The sequence below is a fragment of the Nipponia nippon genome, unplaced genomic scaffold (assembly GCF_047370975.1).
Source record: "Nipponia nippon isolate SJK-2023a ecotype South Korea unplaced genomic scaffold, ASM4737097v1 scaffold_5, whole genome shotgun sequence".
In the NCBI taxonomy this organism is placed as follows: domain Eukaryota; kingdom Metazoa; phylum Chordata; class Aves; order Pelecaniformes; family Threskiornithidae; genus Nipponia; species Nipponia nippon.
Window position 1 is genome coordinate 69151805 of NW_028262369.1, and position 8929 is coordinate 69160733.

The following is an 8929-nucleotide window of genomic DNA, read 5'->3' on the forward strand; positions in this document are numbered from 1 at the left end:
TGATGATGATGATGATGATGATAATGATGATGATGATGAATGAATGATGAATCATTCTGACTCATTCTGGAGTCTGAATGATGCTATGGCGGACAACTGCTAATATCTTCTACTCTGTGCAAAAAGCTCTTCCTCTGCCACTCTTGAGGTTTCAGAGTGGAGCTTTTCTAAGCTAAGAGCACAGAGTTTTAAAGACATGTATGTATGTTAGTGTGTATATCAATACACACACACACATAGATATATATACACATATAAACACAAACTCATCTTTTATTAATGTTCTTGTGGCTGTGAATACTGATGATATAGGAAGATTAATATGACCTTATAAAAATCATTTATTAGTACATAGTAAAGTACAGGCTCCCATTGCAACTCATTTGTTGTTTGCTAATTAACAAAATTAAATTTCTCAGACACAAATGGGAATTAGTGAGGTTTAACTGTGTTTTGATTTTTAGTTTTTTAAAAATTTCCTTGACTAATCTCTTCAGTAGAAGTATCTGATGCTCTTCAAGCTTCGCTTGTGTAACGCAGCACTGAGAGCAACTGAATCTGTTCACTGGTGCCAATGACTCGAGACCCCCTGTGCATCTTCAGTGTGTATCTACTGCTTTGGAGCATAGGTACCTGCAATTGTGTGGCTTTCATTGACAGGTATATAAGAAATGAGATGTGGTTTTTAATGTGATTGGCTCAGTTTCGTTTTGGGGTGGTTACAGTGTGGATCTCAGATCTCAGCAGAGTTTATACAATGTGATCATACTGAAATGCAATATTGGGCAGAAGTGAGAAGTATGCTTATGCAGAGATCCAGCTATAAGATGCTCTGAAAGCTTCTCTGCTGGATGTGGATATTACTGCTGAGAGCACAGTAAAGAAGAAATGCTTGTGTTAGGAATTATGCTGTCTTTAGTCAGCATCTCTTTGTAACTGCATCGTGAGCTAGAACTTCCTCAGTTGCTGCGTGAACTCATGAGTGGATTGGCATTGCAGTAATGAGTCTTTTTTTGAGGTCAAAACATTACAATGCACTTATGGTTGCCCCTGGCTAAAGCCATTTTAAGCTAGAGAGAGAGAGAGTATGAATGAGATTTACAGCAAAGGTCCTTTCTTTTTTGTAGATTACTGAAGGATGGAGAGCCTTACCCTGCCTGCCTGTGTGAACTTGGCTATTGATCTACATAGCAGTAGGACCTGGGGTTCCTTGCAAGGTAAGGGCTTTGAAGCTCTTTAAGCTGTTGAATGCATGTGCATGTCCAAAGGCAAGGGGGTAATTGTATGCCTGATGGAATAATCTCAAAGTGTCAAGAATTGTGGTAAATGACAGAGATGAAAAATGGGAGACAGGGAAAACAGAGACAGGCCCATCAAAGAGTGACAACATAGTCTCTTTTGAGTAAAGATCTCATGATGATATGAGGCTCCCAACAGGAAAGGTGTCACTTCAACCACTACCTCTTCAGGAACAGATTTCCATTGATATCCCAGCATTTGTCTCTGCTAATGGGACCTCTTTGTATGGAATAGCTGCTTCTGGAGAGCAGGATATGTTGTGCTGGTATCAGTCTTCATACCAGGCACAATACCTGAAGAAAACCAATTTATGCTAACAAAGCAGAGAGTTAAATTCTGGGTTACAAAGATAGGGGCACTGCTTACTAAAGAAAAACACAAAAATGAGGAAACTCAAACTTTAAGTACATCTGGCACTTATCCCTTGGTTTAGAGGATATCTGAAGCAGCTCTCAGCTTCAGAAACCTCCAGAGACCAATTCAGAACTCCTCCAAGATGGTATTTTTCAGTGGGCTTCTATCCACTTCTCACCGTTATTTGGGACAGAAGGATGTGCTCCTTTTTGTTGAGTACCAAGGAAGCTTTAAAATCTCTCTCATTCCGAACAGTAAAAATTAAGTGTCCACCAAGGTAAAAATACTATTGGAAGCTCTGTGGCCATTGGAGAACATATTTGTGTTCTGCACATTCTGCAAATATTGCAGCTGGTAAGGAAGATAGACTCTCTTTTTTCAGCCCCATCTATCAAGCTGTTACCTGTTACATAAAGGTGAAGACAGCACAGTTTAATATCTGGGGTTTTTTTAGATAGGCTTGTCCTTCTAAAAAGCCACAAGACATCAATTACAATTATTGGAAATCTTGTAGTTTGCACAAGAAAAGCCACGGGATTTAAGTTTATACTAAAATCATGCAAGTATTCTGTGTCATCTTCTGAAGGAAAACACTGTTAACTGTCTTATAATTGAAATCTCTTGTGCTTGGTGGAAGCAGGAAGGATAAACTGGTTACAGAGATCTTAGGAAAATAGCTTGTCTTCCCTGTAAACCATTAGGCATGCCAGTATCTTTAAAACATAAAATACACATACATGTCTGTAGATTTTATGCATTGCTTACACATTTTATGCTCCAACTAATATGCCTTAGTCAGCTATTTAATCTTATGTGACCCCTTATTCTTGCATTCCAATGTCACCAGGGTCAGACTGTTAAAGGTTAACTTGACAATTATTTTGAAAAACACAATCTGACTTCATTAACCTCTTGTAAGGACACTTGATATTAAAATATGCCATTACCTAGTTCTAAGCCTAACATGGTGATGCACTTCATGCTTTAATGCTCTTAATGCTCTATTAGCAGATACAATTCACCTTTTCTTATAGTAAATTAAATCATTATATATTTATTTGACTCTTGGGTCTAAGGTCCAGGTACTCGGATGTTTACTATAGAAGGTAACAAAATGTTTTGGTGGGCCCTTAAAACCTTAGTTGCTTTCTGTTTAGACATGTCTCTTAGCCATTACTGCTGAAAACGCTAAAATACCAACAATACTTCCATATCCCCAGTGAGACCAAAGTTGGGCAGTTCCCCATGTTTCTTGCTAATATTATGTTCTCCTGAATAATTGGTCTCAGCCACCCAGTTTGGCCTCTTAATGATTTCAAAGGTTTTATGATTTAATAACAGAAATTACTAAAATAAGCTTGATACCAATTTCAGCCTAGGGCTTTCTTTCCCTCACTGTGCACCAGTAGTGAAGCTGATGATTGCTTTTCTAGCAGTAATATTCTTCCTAGGCATCTTTTCCAGGGAGTGCTGTGGAGTTCATCACTGTGCTCTGAATTCCTCTTATTTGTCTAGGGACTTTGGGTTTTGTGGGGCTTTTTTGTTTTGGTTTGGTTTTCTTTTATTTCATGCAAGACCTTAGCTCTAGGCTAAAACCATATAAAAAAGGGAGAAATTACAGGGGTCTTATCTCTCAAAGTAATTTTACTTTATTATTTTTTGGTGCTGATGGAATCCCAAGCAAACTCATTATTTGGTGAGTTGAGGGGAAGAAGGAAGAGGTAAAGAGGCACCAGCTGTCAGATGGAGAGCCTTTCCAAAAAGCTTTCGACCAAACTTAAAGGAAGAGCCAATGTAGACAAGAACAGTATTTCTCAGTAGGTGCAGTTCTTTGATCTTCCCTGAGATGTCCCCTACGACAGGAGTTTGTGAAAAACTAGTCTGCTGTCAGTTGCCGAAACTGGATCTGAGCAATGAAACGGAGAGGGAAAAACTCTCGTTATCTTGCTGCACATCTACATCTCTTTCTTTTTCCTGTAACTCTTGTTGTCTGGCTGAGCTGGGCTCACCAGTGAAACTTCTGTCCCTGGCCTGGAGATGGGCAATTGGTTCTGTGTAGTGAATTGCATTGACTCTGGAAATGACATCAGGGACAATTATCCAATGATCTCCCATAGTAAAGTCCTGGATGACATGGATAACTTAAAGGGCACACAGCTATGTACAGACACCTGAGCTGGGTTTGCTTATGGTATCTAAGCCATATGGCACTGCAGTGTGGTGCACAGGTGTTTCCTTGTTCTAGATATATCAGAAATACAAAGCAGGCATAAAACTAGAGAGGCAAGTTATCTCTGCACAGGTAACTACTGCACATAAGCTAATGAAACTTCTGCAGAAATTCTGTATCTGCTTCTGGTAGGCTTGTTTTTAGCCTACCAGGAGTACAGACCTTGAAAAATATAAAAACTCATTTGTCTCTCAGTCCTGGGGAAATATGTTTGTCCAACTGCCTCCCGAGTTCTTTATGTACAGAATTCCCTTACTTTCTGTCTTCTTCAAAGCATCCAGTTGAAGCATGACAAGGGACTGTGTCAAGGAGGGTCTTGCTTTGAAATCATTAGATAAATCAGATTCAAATCATGCTGAAAGCTCTGTAACATACCTGACTCTTTCTCTTCCCTTGGCCTCTTCCTCAATGAGAAATGCCATGAATTAGAATAAATAGCTTTTTGCTTAATCTGGAAGAATAATATACTGACCTGTTGCTTTTTAGTGTAGTTGCGAGCCGTATCTCAGGACTGGAATGCCAGTCCCATTGCTTGTATGCACTAGGAAATAAGTGACTGCGGTACACAAATAATAGAACTTTTATACATCTAATTCCATGATTGTTCCTTTTATCTCCTAGTATTTAATGATAGGAAAGCTTTTTTCCTCTCATGCATATGCTACAATGTTTGCAGGTGACACTGTTGTGAAATTGAGTGAACCTTCCAGTGAAGTAGTACATTTGTGTGTGTTTGGGTTCTGCCAGGAATATGCACATTTTCTGGATGTCATTCTCCAGGTAAGAAATCAGGGCGTTACACCTGCTCTCTTTGCTCCCCCATTTCCCAATGTATTCCTGTATGACGCAGCACTGGGCAGGGTAACCCAGGCTGATCAGGAACCAGGTCCCAACCTCTGCTATGATTATTGACCTTCAGAGGGGCTCAGCAGTCTCTGTTAGCAACAGTGATGTGTGTGGAAGCAGAGCTTGCTGCCAGTCCTGAGCAGGTTGACAGCTACATTGGTGACAAACAAAAAACTCAGTGTCATTTTAGATACAAACCTCGCTTAGAAAACAATTCTCAGCATACTGAGCTCACAAAACACTCAAGATTGAGACACTAGAAATAAGAGCAGATATTTCTACACCTTCCACTCCCGTTGCCAAGAAGGATTCAAGCTTTCTGGGGAACTCTCGAAATTGGTCCAGATAATGTCTACAGAGCTGGGCAGGCAGAGAAGGTGAATGGTGTTGGCAGCCAGGCAGAGAGCCAGCTAGCTGTTCTCTTCCAGATTTTCACGGCTGCACAGAGCATAGCGTCTCTCTGTACCACTTAGTAAATTTATGACATCACCAGCTGTTACCAGGGAAACACAGAAACTACAAATTTGGATCTTGGCAGCTAGGTGTGAAGAGGAAATATCTTGCTCTTTTGGGCGTCAAAAAGGAAAACTGAAACAAATTCCAGAACAGCTTTGAAACGGAACCAAGTTGGGGTAGGTTAATAATTCCAAACCAAACAATTACAGCTGCTAAAGTGCCAGTGTGGTCCCTGTTATGTCACTTATAGAAAACAAACATAAGAGATCAAGTGCAGGACCTCTAACTTCTTGCAGCTTAAACATATTCTTCAGACATAAGAGCATTACTGTTGACTTTCAACTTCAGTTCTGACCAGTGGATTTATCAAGTTGCTTTTAGAGATTTGATATCCTCTTGTGCTGGTTTTGGCTGGGGTAGAGTTAATTTTCTTTGTCGTAGCTGGTATGGGGCTATGTTTTGGATTTGTGCTGGAAACAACGTTGATAACACAGGGATGTTTTCGTTACTGCTGAGCAGTGCTTACACAGAGTCAAGGCGTTTTCTGCTGCTCACCCCACCCCACCAGCGAGCAGGCTGGGGGTGCACAAGAAGTTGGGAGGGGACACAGCTGGGACAGCTGACCCCAACTGACCAAAGGGCTATTCCAAACCATATGACGTCATGCTCAGTATATAAAGCTGGTAGAAGGAGAAGGAATGGGGGGACATTTGGAGTGATGGTGTTTGTCTTCCCAAGTAACAATTATGTGTGATGGAGCCCTGCTTTCCTGGGGATGGCTGAACACCTGCCTGCCGATGGGAAGTAGTGGATGAATTCCTTGTTTTGCTTTGCTTGCGCACACAGATTTTGCTTTACCTATTGAACTGTCTTTATCTCAACCCACAAGTTTTCTTGCTTTTACTCTTCCAATTCTCTCCCCCATCCCACCGGGGGGAGTGAGCGAGTGGCTGTGTGGGGCTTAGTTGCCAACTGGGGTTAAACCACGACACCTCTGACCAATGATTTTTCAGAAAGTCCTGATGATGGCTCCTTCTTGAGAAAGAGTTTGCTTGTGTTTCACAGCAAAGAAAGTATGTAGTGTTGAGTTTTGATAAAATTGTGTGCAAATACCATTACTGTTGTGATGAAATATGTGCTTTTTATAGCTTTAAAAAATGTGGAGTTTTGTGAGAACTGATGTCTTTAGGCATGCATTTTATGGCTTTTAAGTGCTTGAGATTTTTGAACTTACAGAAATCACATTTTTGTCTTTTAGGAACATTAGCTGGTGTTTTATTTATGTTGCATGTTTAAATGAAAACAGTGCTTTTAAAATGGATTATTATTAAAGTATTGAGTAGTTGAGACACAGCTAATATTAGCTTTTGCACAGGCCTGTTTAGTGGATGAGGGGAAGACTGTGGATGCTGTCTACTTGGACTTTAGTAAGGCCTTTGACACTGTCTCCCACAGCATTCTCCTGGAGAAGCTGGCTGCTCACGGCTTGGATAAGTGCACTCTGTGCTGGGTTAAAAACTGGCTGGACGGCCGAGCCCAGAGAGTGGTGGTAAATGGAGTCAAATCCAGTTGGCGGCCAGTCATGAGTGGTGTTCCCCAGGGCTCGGTGTTGGGGCTGGTCCCGTTCAATATCTTCATTGATGATCTGGATGAGGGGATCGAGTGCACCCTCAGTAAGTTTGCAGACGACACCAAGTTGGGTGGAAGCGTCCATCTGCTGGAGGGTAGGAAGGCCCTGCAGAGGGACCTGGACAGGCTGGATCGATGGGCTGGGGCCAACTGTATGAGATTCAACAAGGCTCAGTGCCAGGTCCTGCACTTGGGTCACAACAATCCCATGGAATGCTACAGGCTGGGGGAGGAGTGGCTGGAGAGCTGTCTGGCGGAAAAGGACCTGGGGTGTTGGTTGACAGGCATCTGAACAGGAGCCAGCAGTGTGCTCAGGTGGCCAAGAGGGCCAATGGCATCTTGGCTTGTATCAGGAATAGTGTGGCCGGCAGGACCAGGGAGGTGATGGTGCCCCTGTATTTGGCACTGGTGAGGCTGCACCTCGAGTACTGTGTTCAGTTTGGGGCCCCTCAGTACAAGAAGGACATTGAGGTGCTGGAGCATGTCCAAAGAACGGCAACGAAGCTGGTGAAGGGTCTGGAGCACAAGTCTTATGAGGAGCAGCTGAGGGAGCTGAGGTTGTTTAGTCTGGAGAAGAGGAGGCTGAGGGGAGACCTTACTGCTCTCTACAACTACCTGAAAGGAGGTTGTAGCAAAGTGGGGGTCAGTCTCTTTTCTCAAGGAACAAGCAATAGGACGAGAGGAAACACCCTCACGCTGCACCAGGGGAAGTTTAGGTTGGATATTAGAAAAAGTTTCTTCACCGAAAGGGTAGTCAGGCACTGGACCAGGCTGCCCAGGGAAGTGGTTGAGTCTCCATCCCTGGAGGTATTTAAAAGAAGGGTAAACATGGTGCTCGAGGACATGGTTTAGTGGTGGACTTGGCAGTGATAGGTTGACGGTTGGACTCGATGATCTTAAGGGTCTTTTCCAACCTTAACGATTCTATGATTCTATGATTGCATTCACATTGCATAAGATGTGTAGGTTTGGTATGTATTTGAGTTACCCACAAATGCATGCAACTTTGCTGCAAAGGCAGATGGAGCAGGCTTGAGTGAAGACTTGAGCTGAACTCAGGTCTGGAATTGTAACAGCTGCTTTGTCTCCATTCATACCTGCAAGGCTGTGGGCTCCATGTGGCTGTACTTGCACCTGGAGATCCCATGTCAGAAAGGTAGAGGTTGTTATGCTCGCCAGATGCAGGGGAGATCTGAGATAACCCATATGGAGTGTTAAAGACCTGTAGACTCACCCTATTTGGCTGTGTCTCCACTAAGGAGCAAAATTATGTAGAAAAAATCCCCATGTTGATAATCTGCTGTCAAATATATCCATGATGGACGTTCTTATGTGGATGTTGAGCAGCATTTCTAGCACTGCTCCATAACTGTCTTAAACAGCACAGGAATGTGTTTAATCTGGTTTGTGTCCCCCACATCAAAACACAGACAAGACCTGCTTACCAAACAGTCTGTCTTTCCCCTGTTTTGTTGGTGACCTTGAAATCTTGGGATTTCTATGCCACAAGACCAATTTGGATAAGGTATGGATCTCACTATCTGGAATATGGTTCAGTGTTCCCTGTTGTGTCTTGTTTCAGTGGGATAATGACCAAGGAAACTGCTGAGCCATGGATGGATTGCAGGGATATGTCATGAGAAAACCATCCAGAGTCATCTGCCCACACGCTGTGATGCTGGCTCACATTTCCAAAGCAGAGTTGCAGACAGAGGAGATCATGAGTGCTTCAAAGAACTTAACTATCTATGCAAGTTCCTTTTTTTATCCTTTGTAGCGAGTCACTTTGAAAGGCTCCTTTTTTGGTCCTTTTTAGTTAGACTGCTGGTTCCTCTTGCTTGCATGCCCAATCACAGTCCGGAGACTTGTGACTGGGGCTGCAACAGCCACTGGGGCTGTTGTCATGGGTTTTCTCTCTGGAATGGTGGAAATGCCATCCTTCCCCACTTTTCTTTTTTAAGGGTATGAAAGATGCTTCCGAAGAGGAAAGAATTTACTTCTTGGGAAAAGTCACGTACAACCAGGATGGATCCCCCATGAAACTTTCAGGCTGGAGGTATGCTCTGGAATTCTCATGGGGAGGAGAACATTTTGGTTTGTGTGGTAAATTCATGG

General features: G+C 42.6%; 1 long non-coding RNA gene across 1 annotated transcript; it reads left to right on the forward strand.

Annotated features, from left to right (window-relative positions):
* The first annotated feature begins 1134 nt into the window (after positions 1 to 1134).
* Positions 1135 to 8510, forward strand: LOC148052307 (uncharacterized). The gene is made up of 3 exons (XR_015698956.1): positions 1135 to 1217; positions 4560 to 4663; positions 8397 to 8510. It is a non-coding gene; the product is annotated as an uncharacterized LOC148052307 (long non-coding RNA).
* The last annotated feature ends 419 nt before the right edge of the window (positions 8511 to 8929 follow it).